At 38.6% G+C, this 23,165-nt stretch overlaps 3 long non-coding RNA genes across 3 annotated transcripts; 1 reads left to right on the top strand and 2 right to left on the bottom strand.

The window, feature by feature from the left end:
• Window positions 1-2,498: 2,498 nt before the first annotated feature.
• LOC134969917 (uncharacterized) lies at window positions 2,499-3,092 on the bottom strand. Its single transcript, XR_010189563.1, has 3 exons — window positions 3,024-3,092; window positions 2,685-2,762; window positions 2,499-2,596 (listed from the first exon to the last, which is right to left on the bottom strand). It is a non-coding gene; the product is annotated as an uncharacterized LOC134969917 (long non-coding RNA).
• A 5,459-nt stretch (window positions 3,093-8,551) lies between these two features.
• Window positions 8,552-9,145, bottom strand: LOC134969916 (uncharacterized). Its single transcript, XR_010189562.1, has 3 exons — window positions 9,077-9,145; window positions 8,738-8,815; window positions 8,552-8,649 (listed from the first exon to the last, which is right to left on the bottom strand). It is a non-coding gene; the product is annotated as an uncharacterized LOC134969916 (long non-coding RNA).
• Window positions 9,146-12,800: 3,655 nt separating this feature from the next.
• Window positions 12,801-13,394, top strand: LOC134969915 (uncharacterized). The gene is made up of 3 exons (XR_010189561.1): window positions 12,801-12,869; window positions 13,131-13,208; window positions 13,297-13,394. It is a non-coding gene; the product is annotated as an uncharacterized LOC134969915 (long non-coding RNA).
• The last annotated feature ends 9,771 nt before the right edge of the window (window positions 13,395-23,165 follow it).

Raw genomic sequence — 23,165 nt, 5'->3', positions numbered from 1 at the left:
CTAGAGTCCACCATCACAGGTCCCTCTGTACTTTTTGGAGGTAATTGCTGGTAAACGTCTTCCTCATGGAATTTGTAATTCATTTTGATGAACATCATTTTTTCCACATTTTGGAGAAGTAACCTCCTACGCCGATTGCTCACAAGGTTCCCGGCTGAAAAACTCTTACTGAGTACATACTGGAGGGTGGGCAACTTAAGTAAAACAAAGCCAATTTGTGCAAGGGACTCCAAATTGCCTGTTTTTCCTGCCAATATTGAAACTGACTGTCTGACATGCCTATTTTGATGCTATCACTGAACTACTCATCAACCATTCTTTTAATGGTGACAGCATCATATGAAGTGACAGTAGACATGTCAGTAATTGTAGGCAGCTCCTTCAGTCATCTCCAGATGTCAAATGTTGTTCCTAACTGATCTGGATCACCATCAGCTTCACGAGTTTCACTCTTAGGAAAACATATCACCTATACCTAGGATCAAGTACGGTCACCAAAATATAGTTATCTGATTTCAAGAGACTGATGACTCTTGAATCCTGGCAAAGTGAATGAAGGGCTTCATCTACAAGTCCAACATACTTAGTGGAAGTGCTCCATTTCAGCTCCTCCTTCACTTTCTCCAGCAGATTTTACAAAAGCCTGATGAAGGGAATGACCTGACTCAAGCTGGCAGTGTTGGAACTAACTTTGAAGGGTTTGAGAACCTTGCTCAACACGGAAATTATTTTCCACTGCACTTAACTCAGGTACATTCCTACTTCTTTCCCTATGTTATAGGTGGATGTGTAGGCTTGAATGGCTTTTTGCTGCTCCTCCATCCGCTGAAGCAGAATTCCACATCGTTACAACCTCTTGCTTTAGATGATGGCAGGAAAAATTCAAGAGTATTTGCTGGCACTCCAGTGTTCGACTTGCAGTTGGTGAAATGTCAAAAATGTCCACAAATTTTCCCGGCCACGACAGAACCTTCTGCATGTCCCTGTCAGTTTTGAAAAAAATTCTGCACCACCAAATTAATTTTGTGAGCAAAACATGGGACATGTTGGAATTGGCTCAGATGTAATGCTCTGACAATATTGGTGGCATTGTCAGATATCACAAATCCCGAGGAGAGTCCAAGTGGGGTAAGCCATTGTGCAATGATTTCGCTGAGTATTTCTAAGAGGTTCTCAGCGGTGTACCCCTTACTGAAATCGGTGATACACAGCATGGCTTGCCTCTGAATGAGTTGGCATTTGTGAGATGCTGCTGCTGCTGTTGGTGCTGTGGAAAGACAATACATCTGCCCAGTGGGCTGTCACAGTCATATAGTCTTTAGTTTGCCCTTTTCCACTTTTCCACATATCCGTGGTTAAGTGGACAGTGGGTACAACAGCATTTCTGAGGACACTAATAACACTTTTTTTAATGTCCTTTTACAGGATGGGACACAGTACGTCAATCAACTGTCTAAATCCCACTGCACTAATGGCTAATACTGGACACACTTCTAACACCAGCATAGTTGTTATGGCCTCAGTAATCCACTTTGCAACTCGGGACTGCTGTCATACTTAATCTTCCTTGGAAAGGATTGTTGAACAGTCAATTGTTTTGTTAAACTACAAATAGTCTTCTTGGTACCCTTCTGGGTTGAAGATTGAATCCCAACAGCAACAGCAGCAGCAATAGGCGTAGCTCTCAATGATCCAGTGGAGGAATTGGATACCGGACTACTTCCGATCCTGATTGAGGAGAAAATTGACAATGAGGGTGTTAGTGGTGCTTGGATTTAACAGAGAAAAGTGAGACAGGTGTCGCTGGACTGGTTACGTTCTTATCCGAAGTTTATGAATGTTTCAACAACTTGTGATGTATGCTCTGCAAGTGGCATAACAGGGAGGAGGTTCCTAGGTGGTTACGGTCCCTACCTCTACTTACAACAGCTTTAAAAGGATACAGATGGCTCCACAGTTATTGTCTGGGTTTGGGGGGAAATAAATCCACAGTGGTTACATTGTCGCACAAATGAGTAAAAAATATGTAGAAGTATATTTCTGCACCGTCAGCGTCGCGCAATAAGTTAATGAGTAGGAAATAATATACTGTGGTCTGACCAGCAGTATCACAGTACTTATGAAAATAAAATAAAAATTGTATAGTACACTTGGGTACAGCACAGATAAAAAAAAAAAAAATATATATATATATATATATATATATATATAACCAAGAAATAAAGTACCCCTTTTTTGCGCTAAAAACTATAAAGCTCGCACCACTGAGAAGTGCCTCCTGTCAGACAAGGCAAAGAATGGAGAACAGATCTAAAAAATTCTCATGGGAGCTCAACCACTTCAGATTTCACATACAAATGTGTTTATTTTAAAATAATTCTTTAAACAGTAAAAACTGTACTCATATAAAAGTTTCAATAAAACATACACATGACTTTACATTACAAATGGACAGTGTAGACAAATATTTATCTTAATAATTTTTGGTAATATCCACATCTATTTCTCAATGAAGCGTTCAGATGTATGTTCAAATCACAAATGCGTGAGTGCCCAACGCGTTTCGTCCTTACAGGACTTCATCAGGGGACGCAATCTGAGTGGTAGTTAGAAAGAGGGTGATATACCAAATGCTATTTACATTTATCACAGTCTTGCTACATTAAGATCATCTACTTACATACCAATGAGATCAAAGTTTGTAAGATATCACCTCCAACTTTTGCCGTGGGTGTATATAAAAATTCTCACAGATAAAGGATCTAGAAATGTCACCATTAGAATTGATATTAAATTACAGTGACCATATATATTCACAATAGAATTAGTAAACATAATCAAGGAGGAAGGAACAAACAAAATGGAGTAGTGGAGGAATAGATGCAATATACTCTCTATCAATGGGTATGATAATTGCTCAATTAATCACAAATTGAGTGCAATTCTATGTTACTCATTATTCAAAAGCAGAATAGATGGTAATTATTCCATTATATCATAGACATTCAAACAAAGCTACTCACATTCCAATATTGGTGTCTATCATAAAAAAGTTCATCAATGTATAAACAGAAGAAAAATTGCTGTGACAGTAACCTATAAATTGGAAATACAGACAATAATATGTATGGATAGGTGAACTTTACCAGCATAAATTATAAGCTACAGATTGTTATTTACATTGTATATTGGAACCTAACTATACATAACATTCATTATGCGAATGGAGTTAATCCCTATTATTCTTATATATACAATGTCATTGCACTATTTGTGAGGGACCATGGTGAACCAAATCGCTGATCAATAATATCTTTATATGCCTAATTATTCATAATATCAATTTGCACTTTTATATATTATGAAAAGGCAGAGTTTTGACAGCCATTATAAGTTCAAACAATGCCTTAGTATATTAGATGAGGCAAAGCTTCACATCCATTATAGGTCCAAATAATATCTTAGCATATTTCCTTACAAATTGACACCCCTGTTGTTTACTTCACGTTGTACTGCACATTATTATATAATAAATCCTAAATAGTGAAAGTGATTTAATTCATAGAAATTATTGCTATACAAAAATGAGGCTACAACCGAATAAATTTAATTAATTTATAATAGGAGGAACATCTTAGGCTCACCTTTTTAGTTGAAAATAGACCAATCCTATTTAAAATAAGAATATTGTGATAGACTCAAATGAGTCAATACCCTGAAAGAGAAATTTATCCATAAATATGGGTTCTTTCTCCAATATATCAAAAAATGTCTGTTAGTCATGATATTTACCTTAGTATTCTCTCAGGATTCTCATTCACAGCTCAAGTGCTAAATGGAAACTGGGGTTGATATTTATACCTCCTCCCCAATGACCTCATTTCCTGTTTGATATTTATCTTATTTAGTTTAATTTTTAATGTTTCCTTCTAGCATTCAATCTGTTAACAGTGATAGCATTACTGACCAGTGAGTCAGTCATTCGAGGATTTAAAAGACAACTGAAATGGACTTAGATATTTCTATTAAAATGATGTTGAACGCTTTTGCGTTCCATCGTCGCCGGCGGCGTGCGTTCCACCGCCGCTACTTCCGGTTCCGGCGTGCGTTCCATAGACGCTACTTCCGGTTTCCGGTATGCGTTCCACACATATTAAATCTATGCCGGCGTGCGTTCTACTGGCTGCTGCTTCAAATTAAAGTTGTTAAAACGGATAATCATAGCTTAATGGCGCCCAACTAGTCCATCATTAGCTACTCCATTATCATATTGATCTAATAACACATGCGATCTATTTACTTAGTGGATAATGGTTGATTTATAAATTTATTTAAAGTGTTTAACCATCTTGTTTTACTTAGTGATGAAAAATTATATAGAGGGACTGATGCCACATGAAAATCCTTCATTAAAAATAAACAGTAATCAATATTGTGCTTCCAGTGATGGTAATTTAACAATTAATTATGTGATTTGTGATGTTTAATTATGTTATTAATCTATATGATTTATTGATATATTAATCTAATAATATTTTAATAATGTTATTATGATTTTAACCTCATTAATGTGCTCTGTGATATATTCTAACTTTAACCTATAACATAATTATCTAACTGACTGTGCAGCCATAAATAGACTTATATATAAGAAAACAACAACAACAGCCATAAATAAGGCAGTTCAGATCAACATGGTCCCCCATTTACAATTGTTACAAGTTGGCAACTTAACATCTTAATGTATCATGCTTAAATCTTCAACCTATGATCTGATAACAAATCATAAAATCAGTTGTAATATATAGTTGAGCCCCATTAAATATGGTCCATTAAATAGGGAGTGTTATACTAAAAACATGAATCATATTAGATATAGAATGTGGAGAATGGTGAATTAAGGACTTAAAGAAAAGAGACAATATCCACGTCTTCATTAAGGCCATTGGGGGCTAATGTGTTGAGCATATAAATCCAGTATGTTTCACGTTTAGATAATCTCAAATCCCTATTTCCACCTCTTGGGTCTACTGGTATATGTTCTAATACTGTAAATGAAAAGTTATCCCTCGTCACTGTCGCACCATGCTTCTCGGCATAATGCCTTGGGAGGCTATGGGAAAGAAACCTGTTTTTCACATTTCTTATATGCTCTTGAATTCTTATTTTGGTTGGTCTTTTTGTCTTTCCTATGTAGGTAAAACTACAACTACAAGAGATCTTGTACACAACATACTCTGTGTTGCAATTAACCAAGTGTTTCAATCTATAACATCCCCCTGACTCGAATTCCATACTAAATGATTTACGGTCCATAAATTTACAGCATATGCACCTAGAGCATGGGAAACACCCTTTGGTGGGTATGATATCACTATTTTCCTTTCTAATACAAGAATGCAACCTTGACAACTTACTTGGTGCCACTATGCTTTTTAAATTCGTTGCTCTTCTAAATACCAGGTCTGGTTTTTTAGGGAGGGAAGGGCCCAAAACAGAGTCTTTTAAAAGTATACCCCAATGTCGATTTAGAATCTTTTTGATGGCTACGTTTTCTTGATTGAATTGTGTAATGAAAGGTCTACGGAACCTTTGATCTGTTTGGGTTTTATTTTTGGGACATAGCATTAAATCCCTTTTTTGCAAAGAAGCTTTAGACTTTGCTGCCTCAATGGAGTCTGAGTTATAACCCCTTTCTATAAACCTGTTTCCAATTAAAGTGGCCTGTTCCCAATAATCATCAATGTTGGTACAATTGCGCCTTATCCGTAAAAATTGCGCATATGGTACGTTATTCTTCCAAGCAGGGTAGTGACAACTGGTTTGGGGGATGTAACTATTGGCGTCAACATCCTTAAAGAAGGTCTTCGTTATTATTTTTTTACCTTCTACCCCTGTTAAGGTTAAATCCAAAAAATCAATACTTATTGGATTATGCTGAAAAGTAAATTTCAAATTAAAACCATTCGACTGTATAAATGTTATGAATCCATTAATACTATGTTCATCACCTTTCCAAATGAAAAGGAGATCGTCAATATATCTTTGGTAGAATATTATATTAACTTCAAAATCGGAATCATATATATAAATCTCCTCCCATGCTTTCATGAGCAAGTTGGCATACGATGGGGCAAATTTGGTCCCCATCGCCGTGCCCTGTTGTTGCAAAAAGAATTTATTCTCAAATTCAAAAAAATTATGGTTCAAAATGAACATTATGCTATCCAATAGAAACCGTACTTCTTTTTGGGATAGACTAGAGTCATTTGACAAAACTAATTCTACAGCTTCTACACCTTTACTATGTGGTATAGATGAATACAATGCTTGTACGTCTACAGTTAACCATTGGTATTCTTTAGACCACTCTATGCTCTCTAACTTTTGCAATACACTGGTGGAATCTCTAAGATATGACTTCATTTTTAATACATAGGGCTGCAATCTCAGGTCCAAATAATGGGATAAATTTGCCGTCAGGGAATTAATCCCAGCCACTATGGGCCTTCCTGGTGGTGAAGTCTTACTCTTATGAATTTTTGGAATATGGTAAAAATTTGGAACTGTTGGATGTTTAACAAACATATAGTCGAACTCTTCCTTACATATTAAATTGTCTTTCAGGGCTTTAGAAAGTAATATATATAGCTCCTCCTGATATAATGAGGTGGGATTGTTGGGTAATTCCATATATGTCTGCCCATCAAAAAGTATCTTAGATGCCTCATTCAGGTAAGCCGTTTTGGTTTGCAATACAACTGCTCCACCCTTATCCGCCCCTTTAATGACCAAATCAGTGTCATTTTTCAGGGATTTCAAAGCTCCCTTTTCCTGTGGATTAAGGTTGGTCCCATATTTGTTGCTTTTCAGCCTTATTTTCCTGAAATCTTCCCTAACTAATTCATAGAAGATGTCCAGATTACTGCCCCTGGACTCTACCGGGTAATATTTTGATGGTAACTTTACCAATGGAGTTTTTTCATTCGTACTGGCACTCAATTGGGGATTCTTAAGAAAGTGTCTCTGTATCGTTAATTTACGGACATATTTGTTGAGATCAACAAATAGATTGAATTTATCAACATGTAAATCTGGTGCGAATTTTAATCCCTTATCTAATAGGGAGCGTTCCGCTGATGATAATTGTCTCTCTGTGATGTTAACAATCCCAGACGAGGTTTCTCCTGATTGAATAGGGCTCTCCTTTTTTTGGGGCTTTTTTCTGCCCCCTCTGCACCCTCGTCTCCTCCAGTGTGCCCTCTTTTTATACCCTGTGGTGAGTCCAGTCTGATATGTAACTCCTCTCGCTGTTGCTGTATGCGGGGGAATTTGTAACCTCGTCTCTCTTCTAAAAAATGTCCCCTTTGATTTCTATCAGGGGTAGGTGATCTATCTGTATTATATCTACTCCTATAGGAGGAATTGTAATACTCCTTAGGTGGCATGTAATTGTTCCTTTGGTAACCATGTTGAGGCGGGAATTGTTTCCTATATCCCCTCTGTTCATAACCCCGATTAGGATAGGGAGATCTATAAGATCCCCTGGATCTATAGTGGCCATTAAGATTACCTTGATTAACTCTGTAGTTTCTATGGACTTCCTGCTGTGGTCTCTCCCAACGGGGATATCTTTTTGATGGTATTTGATTCCTTTCATCTAATCTCTCCTCTTTAATCGGTAAGTGGTGTATTTGACCAGAAATATAGTCATTTTTATCCCTAATAAATTTCTTTTGTTTGCGTGATATAATTTCTTCTTCCATAGAGTCTAATTTATAATGTAGATCTAACACATCCCGCTTGAACTCTTCACTATCCTCAAATTTGGTGGCTTGTAATTCCACTCTTTTAATTTCCTCCTCTAACCTGCTTAACTCCTTTTTTCTCTCAGTGATAATTAGAGTAATAAGTTTCACCGAACAATCATCTAGAATAGTATTCCAGTTAGTAATGAAACTTTCATTGCCCCCTCCAATTGTGGGGGTTTTATGCAATCGTAAACCTCTCGGAATCCTCCCTACTTCTATATATTTTTCTAGTGTCATAATATCGTACCAATTTTTCAACTCCTTAATGGCTAATTTTTCTACTAAATTGAGATAACCATAATAATCGTCATCCTCAGTTTGAAATACTTGTTCCTCCTCCTCAAAAATGTTTCTGACCTTTAAAGATCTCTTTGATCTATCATTAAATATAGGCATAATAGCTAGATAGAAGAGCTGCAAATAAGGGTACTTACTGACAAACTACTACACAAAACCAAGAAATAAAGTACCCCTTTTTTGCGCTAAAAACTATAAAGCTCGCACCACTGAGAAGTGCCTCCTGTCAGACAAGGCAAAGAATGGAGAACAGATCTAAAAAATTCTCATGGGAGCTCAACCACTTCAGATTTCACATACAAATGTGTTTATTTTAAAATAATTCTTTAAACAGTAAAAACTGTACTCATATAAAAGTTTCAATAAAACATACACATGACTTTACATTACAAATGGACAGTGTAGACAAATATTTATCTTAATAATTTTTGGTAATATCCACATCTATTTCTCAATGAAGCGTTCAGATGTATGTTCAAATCACAAATGCGTGAGTGCCCAACGCGTTTCGTCCTTACAGGACTTCATCAGGGGACGCAATCTGAGTGGTAGTTAGAAAGAGGGTGATATACCAAATGCTATTTACATTTATCACAGTCTTGCTACATTAAGATCATCTACTTACATACCAATGAGATCAAAGTTTGTAAGATATCACCTCCAACTTTTGCCGTGGGTGTATATAAAAATTCTCACAGATAAAGGATCTAGAAATGTCACCATTAGAATTGATATTAAATTACAGTGACCATATATATTCACAATAGAATTAGTAAACATAATCAAGGAGGAAGGAACAAACAAAATGGAGTAGTGGAGGAATAGATGCAATATACTCTCTATCAATGGGTATGATAATTGCTCAATTAATCACAAATTGAGTGCAATTCTATGTTACTCATTATTCAAAAGCAGAATAGATGGTAATTATTCCATTATATCATAGACATTCAAACAAAGCTACTCACATTCCAATATTGGTGTCTATCATAAAAAAGTTCATCAATGTATAAACAGAAGAAAAATTGCTGTGACAGTAACCTATAAATTGGAAATACAGACAATAATATGTATGGATAGGTGAACTTTACCAGCATAAATTATAAGCTACAGATTGTTATTTACATTGTATATTGGAACCTAACTATACATAACATTCATTATGCGAATGGAGTTAATCCCTATTATTCTTATATATACAATGTCATTGCACTATTTGTGAGGGACCATGGTGAACCAAATCGCTGATCAATAATATCTTTATATGCCTAATTATTCATAATATCAATTTGCACTTTTATATATTATGAAAAGGCAGAGTTTTGACAGCCATTATAAGTTCAAACAATGCCTTAGTATATTAGATGAGGCAAAGCTTCACATCCATTATAGGTCCAAATAATATCTTAGCATATTTCCTTACAAATTGACACCCCTGTTGTTTACTTCACGTTGTACTGCACATTATTATATAATAAATCCTAAATAGTGAAAGTGATTTAATTCATAGAAATTATTGCTATACAAAAATGAGGCTACAACCGAATAAATTTAATTAATTTATAATAGGAGGAACATCTTAGGCTCACCTTTTTAGTTGAAAATAGACCAATCCTATTTAAAATAAGAATATTGTGATAGACTCAAATGAGTCAATACCCTGAAAGAGAAATTTATCCATAAATATGGGTTCTTTCTCCAATATATCAAAAAATGTCTGTTAGTCATGATATTTACCTTAGTATTCTCTCAGGATTCTCATTCACAGCTCAAGTGCTAAATGGAAACTGGGGTTGATATTTATACCTCCTCCCCAATGACCTCATTTCCTGTTTGATATTTATCTTATTTAGTTTAATTTTTAATGTTTCCTTCTAGCATTCAATCTGTTAACAGTGATAGCATTACTGACCAGTGAGTCAGTCATTCGAGGATTTAAAAGACAACTGAAATGGACTTAGATATTTCTATTAAAATGATGTTGAACGCTTTTGCGTTCCATCGTCGCCGGCGGCGTGCGTTCCACCGCCGCTACTTCCGGTTCCGGCGTGCGTTCCATAGACGCTACTTCCGGTTTCCGGTATGCGTTCCACACATATTAAATCTATGCCGGCGTGCGTTCTACTGGCTGCTGCTTCAAATTAAAGTTGTTAAAACGGATAATCATAGCTTAATGGCGCCCAACTAGTCCATCATTAGCTACTCCATTATCATATTGATCTAATAACACATGCGATCTATTTACTTAGTGGATAATGGTTGATTTATAAATTTATTTAAAGTGTTTAACCATCTTGTTTTACTTAGTGATGAAAAATTATATAGAGGGACTGATGCCACATGAAAATCCTTCATTAAAAATAAACAGTAATCAATATTGTGCTTCCAGTGATGGTAATTTAACAATTAATTATGTGATTTGTGATGTTTAATTATGTTATTAATCTATATGATTTATTGATATATTAATCTAATAATATTTTAATAATGTTATTATGATTTTAACCTCATTAATGTGCTCTGTGATATATTCTAACTTTAACCTATAACATAATTATCTAACTGACTGTGCAGCCATAAATAGACTTATATATAAGAAAACAACAACAACAGCCATAAATAAGGCAGTTCAGATCAACATGGTCCCCCATTTACAATTGTTACAAGTTGGCAACTTAACATCTTAATGTATCATGCTTAAATCTTCAACCTATGATCTGATAACAAATCATAAAATCAGTTGTAATATATAGTTGAGCCCCATTAAATATGGTCCATTAAATAGGGAGTGTTATACTAAAAACATGAATCATATTAGATATAGAATGTGGAGAATGGTGAATTAAGGACTTAAAGAAAAGAGACAATATCCACGTCTTCATTAAGGCCATTGGGGGCTAATGTGTTGAGCATATAAATCCAGTATGTTTCACGTTTAGATAATCTCAAATCCCTATTTCCACCTCTTGGGTCTACTGGTATATGTTCTAATACTGTAAATGAAAAGTTATCCCTCGTCACTGTCGCACCATGCATGATACATTAAGATGTTAAGTTGCCAACTTGTAACAATTGTAAATGGGGGACCATGTTGATCTGAACTGCCTTATTTATGGCTGTTGTTGTTGTTTTCTTATATATAAGTCTATTTATGGCTGCACAGTCAGTTAGATAATTATGTTATAGGTTAAAGTTAGAATATATCACAGAGCACATTAATGAGGTTAAAATCATAATAACATTATTAAAATATTATTAGATTAATATATCAATAAATCATATAGATTAATAACATAATTAAACATCACAAATCACATAATTAATTGTTAAATTACCATCACTGGAAGCACAATATTGATTACTGTTTATTTTTAATGAAGGATTTTCATGTGGCATCAGTCCCTCTATATAATTTTTCATCACTAAGTAAAACAAGATGGTTAAACACTTTAAATAAATTTATAAATCAACCATTATCCACTAAGTAAATAGATCGCATGTGTTATTAGATCAATATGATAATGGAGTAGCTAATGATGGACTAGTTGGGCGCCATTAAGCTATGATTATCCGTTTTAACAACTTTAATTTGAAGCAGCAGCCAGTAGAACGCACGCCGGCATAGATTTAATATGTGTGGAACGCATACCGGAAACCGGAAGTAGCGTCTATGGAACGCACGCCGGAACCGGAAGTAGCGGCGGTGGAACGCACGCCGCCGGCGACGATGGAACGCAAAAGCGTTCAACATCATTTTAATAGAAATATCTAAGTCCATTTCAGTTGTCTTTTAAATCCTCGAATGACTGACTCACTGGTCAGTAATGCTATCACTGTTAACAGATTGAATGCTAGAAGGAAACATTAAAAATTAAACTAAATAAGATAAATATCAAACAGGAAATGAGGTCATTGGGGAGGAGGTATAAATATCAACCCCAGTTTCCATTTAGCACTTGAGCTGTGAATGAGAATCCTGAGAGAATACTAAGGTAAATATCATGACTAACAGACATTTTTTGATATATTGGAGAAAGAACCCATATTTATGGATAAATTTCTCTTTCAGGGTATTGACTCATTTGAGTCTATCACAATATTCTTATTTTAAATAGGATTGGTCTATTTTCAACTAAAAAGGTGAGCCTAAGATGTTCCTCCTATTATAAATTAATTAAATTTATTCGGTTGTAGCCTCATTTTTGTATAGCAATAATTTCTATGAATTAAATCACTTTCACTATTTAGGATTTATTATATAATAATGTGCAGTACAACGTGAAGTAAACAACAGGGGTGTCAATTTGTAAGGAAATATGCTAAGATATTATTTGGACCTATAATGGATGTGAAGCTTTGCCTCATCTAATATACTAAGGCATTGTTTGAACTTATAATGGCTGTCAAAACTCTGCCTTTTCATAATATATAAAAGTGCAAATTGATATTATGAATAATTAGGCATATAAAGATATTATTGATCAGCGATTTGGTTCACCATGGTCCCTCACAAATAGTGCAATGACATTGTATATATAAGAATAATAGGGATTAACTCCATTCGCATAATGAATGTTATGTATAGTTAGGTTCCAATATACAATGTAAATAACAATCTGTAGCTTATAATTTATGCTGGTAAAGTTCACCTATCCATACATATTATTGTCTGTATTTCCAATTTATAGGTTACTGTCACAGCAATTTTTCTTCTGTTTATACATTGATGAACTTTTTTATGATAGACACCAATATTGGAATGTGAGTAGCTTTGTTTGAATGTCTATGATATAATGGAATAATTACCATCTATTCTGCTTTTGAATAATGAGTAACATAGAATTGCACTCAATTTGTGATTAATTGAGCAATTATCATACCCATTGATAGAGAGTATATTGCATCTATTCCTCCACTACTCCATTTTGTTTGTTCCTTCCTCCTTGATTATGTTTACTAATTCTATTGTGAATATATATGGTCACTGTAATTTAATATCAATTCTAATGGTGACATTTCTAGATCCTTTATCTGTGAGAATTTTTATATACACCCACGGCAAAAGTTGGAGGTGATATCTTACAAACTTTGATCTCATTGGTATGTAAGTAGATGATCTTAATGTAGCAAGACTGTGATAAATGTAAATAGCATTTGGTATATCACCCTCTTTCTAACTACCACTCAGATTGCGTCCCCTGATGAAGTCCTGTAAGGACGAAACGCGTTGGGCACTCACGCATTTGTGATTTGAACATACATCTGAACGCTTCATTGAGAAATAGATGTGGATATTACCAAAAATTATTAAGATAAATATTTGTCTACACTGTCCATTTGTAATGTAAAGTCATGTGTATGTTTTATTGAAACTTTTATATGAGTACAGTTTTTACTGTTTAAAGAATTATTTTAAAATAAACACATTTGTATGTGAAATCTGAAGTGGTTGAGCTCCCATGAGAATTTTTTAGATATATATATATATATATAGTTCTAATTTTAGGGTTTTTATTTTTAGCTTTTATTATTTAAATTTTAAACTGGGGCATAGCCCCTGGATGCATGGACAGATCACCCCTTTCAGATACAGCAGGCAGAGAGAGCACCCCTTTTTCAGATATAGCAGACCGAGAGAGCACCCCTTTTTCAGTTACAGCAGAGAAAGCACCCCTTTTTTTTTAGATACAGCAGACAGTGAGAGACCACCCCTTTTTTAGATACAGCAGACAGTGAGAGACCACCCCTTTTTTTAGATACAGCAGACAGTGAGAGAGCACCCCTTTTTAGATACAGCAGACAGTGAGAGAGCACCCCTTTTTAGATGCAGCAGACAGTGAGAGAGCACCCCTTTTTAGATGCAGCAGACAGAGCACCCACCCCACGCCAGACACAGTACTCGAGACGAACACGTCCATCCAGTACACTCTCCAATGCTGGAGTAAAGATGGTGCCAATCACCGGGGACTTATATAGACTCTAAAATCCACAAGAATCCGATAGCGGGATGATGAAGTTTTGTCTCGTTTCGGGATCCCAGTAAGGCGGGAAGTCCAGAGCCAAACTCGGATCGCAAAGTTGGCGTGTTCGATTCTTAGGAACCAAACCCACAAATCCTTATTTAGATTAGATTTCAACTAATAGTTTAATAATGTCTGAGAACTATTTATAGCTCAACCTAATTGATAGATAATTATTTTAAAAAGCAGTTTGCTATGATCTGGGGAGTATATCTGTACAGACCTGTTGATCTGTGGAATGTATCTAGATGAAGAGTTATGCAAGCCCAGCGATCCTCAAGTCTCCTGCATCCTAAAGCTTCCACCTTTCCTAGGTGGATTTAGTCCACCCAGTACTCAGATGCCCTCAGGTCTAGAGATGTGCACCGGAAATTTTTCGGGTTTTGTGTTTTGGTTTTGGGTTCGGTTCCGCGGCCGTGTTTTGGGTTCGAACACGTTTTGGCAAAACCTCACCAAATTTTTTTTGTCGGATTCGGGTGTGTTTTGGATTCGGGTGTTTTTTTCAAAAAACCCTAAAAAACAGCTTAAATCATAGAATTTGGGGGTCATTTTGATCCCAAAGTATTATTAACCTCAATAACCATAATTTCCACTCATTTTCAGTCTATTCTGAACACCTCACAATGGGGGTAATTCCAAGTTGATCGCAGCAGGAATTTTTTTAGCAATTGGGCAAAACCATGTGCACTGCAGGGGAGGCAGATATAACATGTACAGAGAGAGTTAGATTTGGGTGGGGTGTGTTCAATCTGCAATGTAATTTGCAGTGTAAAAATAAAGCAGCCAGTATTTACCCTGCACAGAAATAAAACAACCCACCCAAATCTAACTCTCTCTGCACATGTTATAACTGCCTCCCCTGCAGTGCACATGGTTTTGCCCAATTGCTAAAAAAATTCCTGCTGCGATCAACTTGGAATTACCCCCAATATTATTTTTAGTCCTAAAATTTGCACCGAGGTCGCTGGATGGCTAAGCTAAGCGACCCAAGTGGCCGACACAAACACCTGGCCCATCTAGGAGTGGCACTGCAGTGTCACGCAGGATGGCCCTTCCAAAAAACACTCCCCAAACAGCACATGACGCAAAGAAAAAAAGAGGCGCAATGAGGTAGCTGTGTGAGTAAGCTAAGCGACCCTAGTGGCCGACACAAACACCTGGCCCATCTAGGAGTGGCACTGCAGTGTCAGGCAGGATGGCCCTTCCAAAAAATACTCCCCAAACAGCACATGACGCAAAGAAGAAAAAAAACAGGCGCAATGAGGTAGCTGTGTGAGTAAGCTAAGCGACCCTAGTGGCCGACACAAACACCTGGCCCATCTAGGAGTGGCACTGCAGTGTCACGCAGGATGGCCCTTCCAAAAAACACTCCCCAAACAGCACATGACGCAAAGAAAAAAAGAGGCGCAATGAGGTAGCTGTGTGAGTAAGCTAAGCAACCCTAGTGGCCGACACAAATACCTGGCCCATCTAGGAGTGGCACTGCAGTGTCACGCAGGATGGCCCTTCCAAAAAACACTCCCCAAACAGCACATGACGCAAAGAAGAAAAAAAAGAGGCGCAATGAGGTAGCTGTGTGACTAAGCTCAGCGACCCAAGTGGCCGACACAAACACCTGGCCCATCTAGGAGTGGCACTGCAGTGTCACGCAGGATGGCCCTTCCAAAAAATACTCCCCAAACAGCACATGACGCAAAGAAAAATTAAAGAAAAAAGAGGTGCAAGATGGAATTGTCCTTGGGCCCTCCCACCCACCCTTATGTTGTATAAACAGGACATGCACACTTTAACCAACCCATCATTTCAGTGACAGGGTCTGCCACACGACTGTGACTGAAATGACGGGTTGGTTTGGACCCCCACCAAAAAAGAAGCAATTAATCTCTCCTTGCACAAACTGGCTCTACAGAGGCAAGATGTCCACCTCATCATCATCCTCCGATTCATCACCGTGTACATCCCCCTCCTCACAGATTATCAATTCGTCCCCACTGGAATCCACCATCTCAGCTCCCTGTGTACTTTGTGGAGGCAATTGCTGCTGGTGAATGTCTCCACGGAGGAATTGATTATAATTCATTTTAATGAACATCATCTTCTCCACATTTTCTGGAAGTAACCTCGTACGCCGATTGCTGACAAGGTGAGCGGCGGCACTAAACACTTTTTCGGAGTACACACTTGTGGGAGGGCAACTTAGGTAGAATAAAGCCAGTTTGTGCAAGGGCCTCCAAATTGCCTCTTTTTCCTGCCAGTATACGTACGGACTGTCTGACGTGCCTACTTGGATGCGGTCACTCATATAATCCTCCACCATTCTTTCAATGGTGAGAGAATCATATGCAGTGACGGTAGACGACATGTCCGTAATCGTTGGCAGGTCCATCAGTCCGGACCAGATGTCAGCATCAGCAGTCGCTCCAGACTGCCCTGCATCACCGCCAGCGGGTGGGCTCAGAATTCTGAGCCTTTTCCTCGCACCCCCAATTGCGGGAGAATGTGAAGGAGGAGCTGTTGACCGATCAAGTTCCACTTGACTTGATAATTTTCTCACCAGCAGGTCTTTGAACCCCTGCAGACTTGTGTCTGCTGGAAAGAGAGATACAACGTAGGTTTTAAATCTAGGATCGAGCACGGTGGCCAAAATGTAGTGCTCTGATTTCAACAGATTGACCACCCGTGAATCCTGGTTAAGCGAATGAAGGGCTCCAATAGAGATGGATGGATACTAGTATACTTATGGATGACGAGTGACTGACGACACAGAGGTAGCTACAGCCGTGGACTACCGTACTGCGTCTGCTAGTATAGAGATGATAATGATATAAAAAATATATATATATCACTACTGCAGGTATATATAATATAATGACGGACCTGGTGGACACTGTCAGCAGACTCCTAAACTACTAGTATGATGAAGATAGAAAAAAAAAACCCACCACAGGTAGGTATACAATTATGGACAAGCACTGACGACACAGAGGTAGCTACAGCCGTGGACTACCGTACTGTGTCTGCTAGTATAGAGATGATAATGATCTAAAAAAATATATATATATCACTACTGCAGGTATATATAATATATAATGACGGACCTGCTGGACACTGTCAGCAGACTGCTGAACTACTAGTATGAAGAAGATAGAAAAAAAAAAAACACCACAGGTAGGTATACAATTATGGACGAGCACTGACGACACAGAGGTAGCTACAGCCGTGGACTACCGTACTGTGTCTGCTAGTATAGAGATGATAATGATATAAAAAATATATATATATATATCACTACTGCAGGTATATATAATATAATGACGGACCTGGTGGACACTGTCAGCAGACTGCTGAACTACTAGTATGAAGAAGATAGAAAAAAAAACCCCACCACAGGTAGGTATACAATTATGGACGAGCACTGACGACACAGAGGTAGCTACAGCCGTGGACTACCGTACTGTGTCTGCTAGTATAGAGATGATAATGATATAAAAGATATATATATATCACTACTGCAGGTATATATAATATATAATGACGGACCTGCTGGACACTGTCAGCAGACTGCTGAACTACTAGTATGAAGAAGATAGAAAAAAAAACCCCACCACAGGTAGGTATACAATTATGGACGAGCACTGACGACACAGAGGTAGCTACAGCCGTGGACTACCGTACTGTGTCTGCTAGTATAGAGATGATAATGATATAAAAAATATATATATATCACTACTGCAGGTATATATAATATAATGACGGACCTGCTGGACACTGTCAGCAGACTCCTAAACTACTAGTATGAAGAAGATAGAAAAAAAAAACCCACCACAGGTAGGTAGGTAGGTATACAATTATGGACGAGCACTGACGACACAGAGATAGCCACAGCTGTGGACTACCGTACTGCGTCTGCTAATATAGAGATGATAAAGATGATAGAGATGAACAAAAAAAATATAACACTACTGCAGGTAAATATTTATATAATATAATGAATGACGGACCTGCTGGACACTGTCAGCAGAATGCGTTTATAGAATAAAAAAAAAAAACACCACAGGAGTGCTTAACTTTTTCAGGCAGACAATATACTGGTGGTCAGTGGTCACACTGGTAGCAAAAGTGTGCACTGTACTCCTGCTATAACTGCTCCCCAGTCTCCCCCACAATTAAGCTGTGTGAGCAGTGAGCACTCAGCACAGTCAGATATACATAGATGATATACCATGCAGCACACTGAGGCTGAGCACAGATATGGTATGTGACTGTGTATCGTTTTTTTTCAGGCAGAGAACGGATTATAAATAATAAATAAAACTGGTGGTCACTAACTATCAGCAAAACTCTGCACTCTGAGTACTCCTAATGCTCCCCAAAATTACTAAATTAGTAGTAAATCAAGTGTCTCTAAGTCACTCTAAACGGAGAGGACGCCAGCCACGTCCTCTCCCTATCAATCTCAATGCACGTGTGAAAATGGCGGCGACGCGCGGCTCCTTATATAGAATCCGAGTCTCGTGAGAATCCGACAGCGGGATGATGACGTTCGGGCGCGCTCGGGTTAACCGAGCAAGGCGGGAGGATCCGAGCCTGCTCGGACCCGTGAGAAAAAAGCTGAAGTTCGGGCGTGTTCGGATTCCGAGGAACCGAACCCGCTCATCTCTACTCAGGTCTTAATCTGGACAAGGAAACTATTGGAGGCTGGGCAAGTGCAAGGAATATACCGGAGAAGACACCCTCCTGGCTCAGAGTGGGTTAAAGCTTGACAGATAGACAAACCCTAGACAATGACTAGATAAAACTGGACTGTCAGGTACTGGTAAATAGCAGGAGTATAACACACAGTGAGATCAGGACTGTATAACACACATCAACTGGTACATAAATGACAAGGAATGCTCTGAACTCACAGTGGTTGCTACTGGCAACAAAAGAAATGCATGACAATAGAATACAGACAGGGAAAGCAGAACAGACATACAAACAACACAGAATGCTCCAGGCCAGTGGATGTTACTCCTGGCAAATGCAGTACCAACACAAAGGAGCAGAGAAAACTGAGACAAGGAATTGTTCAGAGAACAGACTAATAGGATTATGACAATGTTCACAGATAAGCAGGCCAGAGAGAGACTGTAGTGGAATGAGACTGTGGTAATAGATATACAGGTGGTGGTATGTGTAAAGCAGCTGTATGTAAATGAAATGATACTGGATAACAGAAAGATCAAGATACAGACAAGACAAAGAACAAGTATGGTATGGAAAAATCCACACTACAGCTAAAGCCAAGACAGACAGGAACCAGACAGGACTGGGTCTGGCAAGGACACTTTAGCACAGGATCTCACAGGACAAGACTATGAAACAGAGAGCCAAAGGCTTCCGCAGCAAACAGGATCTATGACTAGCAGGGAATAATAGACAGAATGGGATTATAAAGGGAGTACTAACTAATAACAAGGTTCAGTACAGACGAGCCCCCTTTAATTACTAACTCAGTGCAACTGTGCTGCTGCACATCCACCAGGCTCCTGACTTTAACAAGAAACCACATGCTGGATTAAGGTAACAAGGCATCTCCCAACAGGTGTGCTGCTACAGCAATTAAGCAGAGAGAATAGAGCTGCAAATAAACTGACAGAACAGAGTTGCAGACAGCCCATGTAACAGTGTTCTTGTAGTGGAACAAAGGCGACTTAACTAACCTTAAAATACACATAGAAAATTAAAATCTAACATTTTTCTTGTCACATGCAAGAATAGTAGTAGCCTCTGTACTATTTACATAATGGTATTATGCGTGTGTGTGTGTGTCTCTCTCTAGACCTAAATGTTTAATTAGATAACAGATTACATAGGACCCAGACACAAAGGCAGGGAGGAGGAGAAACTGGGATCCCTGGGTCACTTACAGCTAAGGATGGACTGGGGCTACCTTTCGGCACTGGCATTTGTGAACGCGCACACGCATGGTAAAGGGGTGCACACACACACCACAGTTGGCACACGGACATGGCTCATGGGTGTGTGCTGCTATACAGGAGTGTGTGAACTTACCGTATGCCCCCATCCTTTCTAGAGACGCACACTACAGGTGTGTGTGTGTGTGTGTGTGTGTGTGTGAGGCGGGGTGTTAGGGGTGCGTGAACATGGCTCACAGGGGCATACCGCGAGTCGGGGTGGGGGGTAGAATCAGGGCACACACCAATCTATCCTAGAGACACACACATTGGGCAGCAGGGGCAGCCAAACCAGTGGCTCCAGCGACACATCACACTCCACGTAGACTTAGATCACACTCCACGTAGACTTAGATGTCAACCGTGGCACTCTAAATTCACAAGACAGCTACACAAACTTTTACGTAATGCTCTGGATACTGCCAAACAAACATATTTCCAATCTCTCATCTCTGCTCAAGCCTCTAAACCCAAGCAACTTTTTCATGCATTTAAATCACTTCTGATCCCTCCCTCATCAATGCCACCAGCTACTATCGGTGCCCAAGATCTTACTTCCTATTTCAGGAACAAGATTGATAAGATCCGAATTGAAATGGTATGCTCTTCCACAGCCAGTGACCTGCTCATTTCCCTTCCTGAACCCTCTGACACCTTCTCTTCATTTGGTCCCACAAATGAAGACAAAGTATCTGCACTCCTCTTCTCTTGATCCTATACCCTCACAAATAAATAAAGCTCTATCTCCTGTGCTCATCCCAACCGTAACTAAAATCTGTAATCTCTCTCTATCTACTGGTATCTTTCTATTACTGTTCAAACATGCAGTTAAATTTCCCATTCTGAAAACAAAACCATCTCTAAAATTACTGTCTCATTTCTCAGCTCCCATGCCCCTCCAAGCTACTTGAGAGACTTGCCTACATTCACCACACACTTTCTTAAATACAACTTACTGGACCCACTTCAGTCAGGCGTTTGTGCCCAACACTCAACAGAGACAACACCGACTAAGATAGTGAATGATCTGGTCACTGCTAAATCTAAAGACTATTACTCACTTCTTATTCTACTTGATCTCTCTGCTGCTTACTGTTGATCATTGCAAACACTATGATTCCTATGTCTCCAGGGAACAGCCCTTTCTTACTTCTCAACCTATCAAATCACTCTTTTAGTGTTTGTTTCTCTGAATCCACCTTCTCTTTGCTACCTCTATCAGTTGGAGTACCGCAAGGCATAAGTCTTAGGGTTCTGTTTACTAAGCCTTGGATGGAGATAAAGTGTACAGAGATAAAGTACCAGCCAATCAGCTCCTAACTGTCATGTCACAGGCTGTGTTTGAAAAATGACAGTTAGGAGCTGGTTGGATGGTACTTTATCTCCGTTCATTTTATCTCTGTCTGAGGCATAGCAAATAGACCCCTTAGGTCCTCTGCTTTTCTCATTCTATACCACATCTCTTGGCAAACGAATCAGCTCTTTCGGATTTCAGTATCATCTGTATGCGGATGATACTCAAATTTACCTATCCTCCTCAGACTTGTCACCATCTGTATTGCGCCGTGTCACTGATTGCCTTTCTGAATTTCATCTTGGATGTCATCTTGCCACCTCAAACTTAATATTTTCAAAACAGAAGTAATTATATTTACACCGGCCAATAGTATTTACTAGAGATGTGCGGCGTGCACGTTTCGTGTTTTGGTTCTAGTTCCATGCTTGTGTTTTGGATCTGGATTGGTTTTGTCAAAACCACCCATTCAGGTTTTGGTTTTGGATCTGGATGATTTTTGAAAAAAACATAAAAAAGCTAAAATCACAGAATTTGGGGGTAATTTTGATCCTACGGTATTATTAACCCCAATAACATTAATTTCCACTCCTTTCCACACCTCACACCTCACAATATTGTTTTTAGGCCAAAAGGTTGCACCGAGGTGGCTGGATGACTAAGCTAAACGACACAAGTGTGCGGCACAAACACCTGGCCCATCTAGAAGTGGCACTGCATTTGCAGACAGGATGGCACTTAAAAAAACTAGGCCCCAAACAGCACATTATGCAAAGAAGAAAAAGAGGTGCAATTAGGTAGCTGGGTGACTAAGCTAAGCGACACAAGTGTGCGGCACAAACAACATGGGATGTGCCGGAATTTGCCCAGATGTAATACACGCACAATATTTGTGGCACAGGAGAGCGTACTCCTAAACCACACACACAGACGGCAGAGCCTGTAAAATTAATTTGGATAATAATAACCCTTTTATTTGGAGCTATTATAATAATATGCAGCACAGGTGAGCGTACCCCTACACCACACAGGGCAAACCCTGTAAAAATTATTTGGATAATAATATAAGTAATGTATATAAGCCTTTTATTTGGAGTAAATAATATACAGCACAGGACACCACCACTGGACTTATGGCAGCACAAGGCACCACCAACGGACTGATGCAGCACAAGACATCACCACTGGACTGGACTTATACGGCAGTACCCCTGGACTTATATGGCAGCACCCCTGGAGTTGTATGGCAGTGTCAGACAGTATGGCACTTTTAAAAAAAATAGTCCCCAAACAGCACATGATGCAAAGAAGAAAAAGAGGTGCAAGATGGAATTGTCCTTGGGCCCTCCCTCCCACCCTTATGTTGTATAAACAGGACATGCACACTTTAACAAACCAATCATTTCAGCGACATGGTCTGCCATACAACTGTGGCTGAAATGAGTGGTTTGTTTGAACCCTCATCAAAAAAGAAGCAATCAACCTCTCCTTGCACAAACAGGCTCTACAGACGCAAGATGTACACCTTATCCTCCGATTCCTCACCAATTTCAGTGTGTACATCCTCCTCCTCACAGAGTATTAATTCGTCCCCACTGGAATCCACCATCACAGGTCTTCTGTACTTTCTGTAGGCAATTGCTGGTAAAGGTCTTCCCAGAGGAATTTCTAAGTCATTTTGATGAACACCATCTTCTCCACATTTTGTGGAAGTAACCTCCTACACCGATCGCTGACAAGGTTACCGGCTGCACTAAACACTCTTTTGGAGTACACACTGGAG

This window comes from Pseudophryne corroboree, chromosome 11, assembly GCF_028390025.1.
Source record: "Pseudophryne corroboree isolate aPseCor3 chromosome 11, aPseCor3.hap2, whole genome shotgun sequence".
NCBI lineage: Eukaryota > Metazoa > Chordata > Amphibia > Anura > Myobatrachidae > Pseudophryne > Pseudophryne corroboree.
Note: the sequence above shows the minus strand (reverse complement) of the source record. Positions and strands in the feature narration are given on the sequence as shown.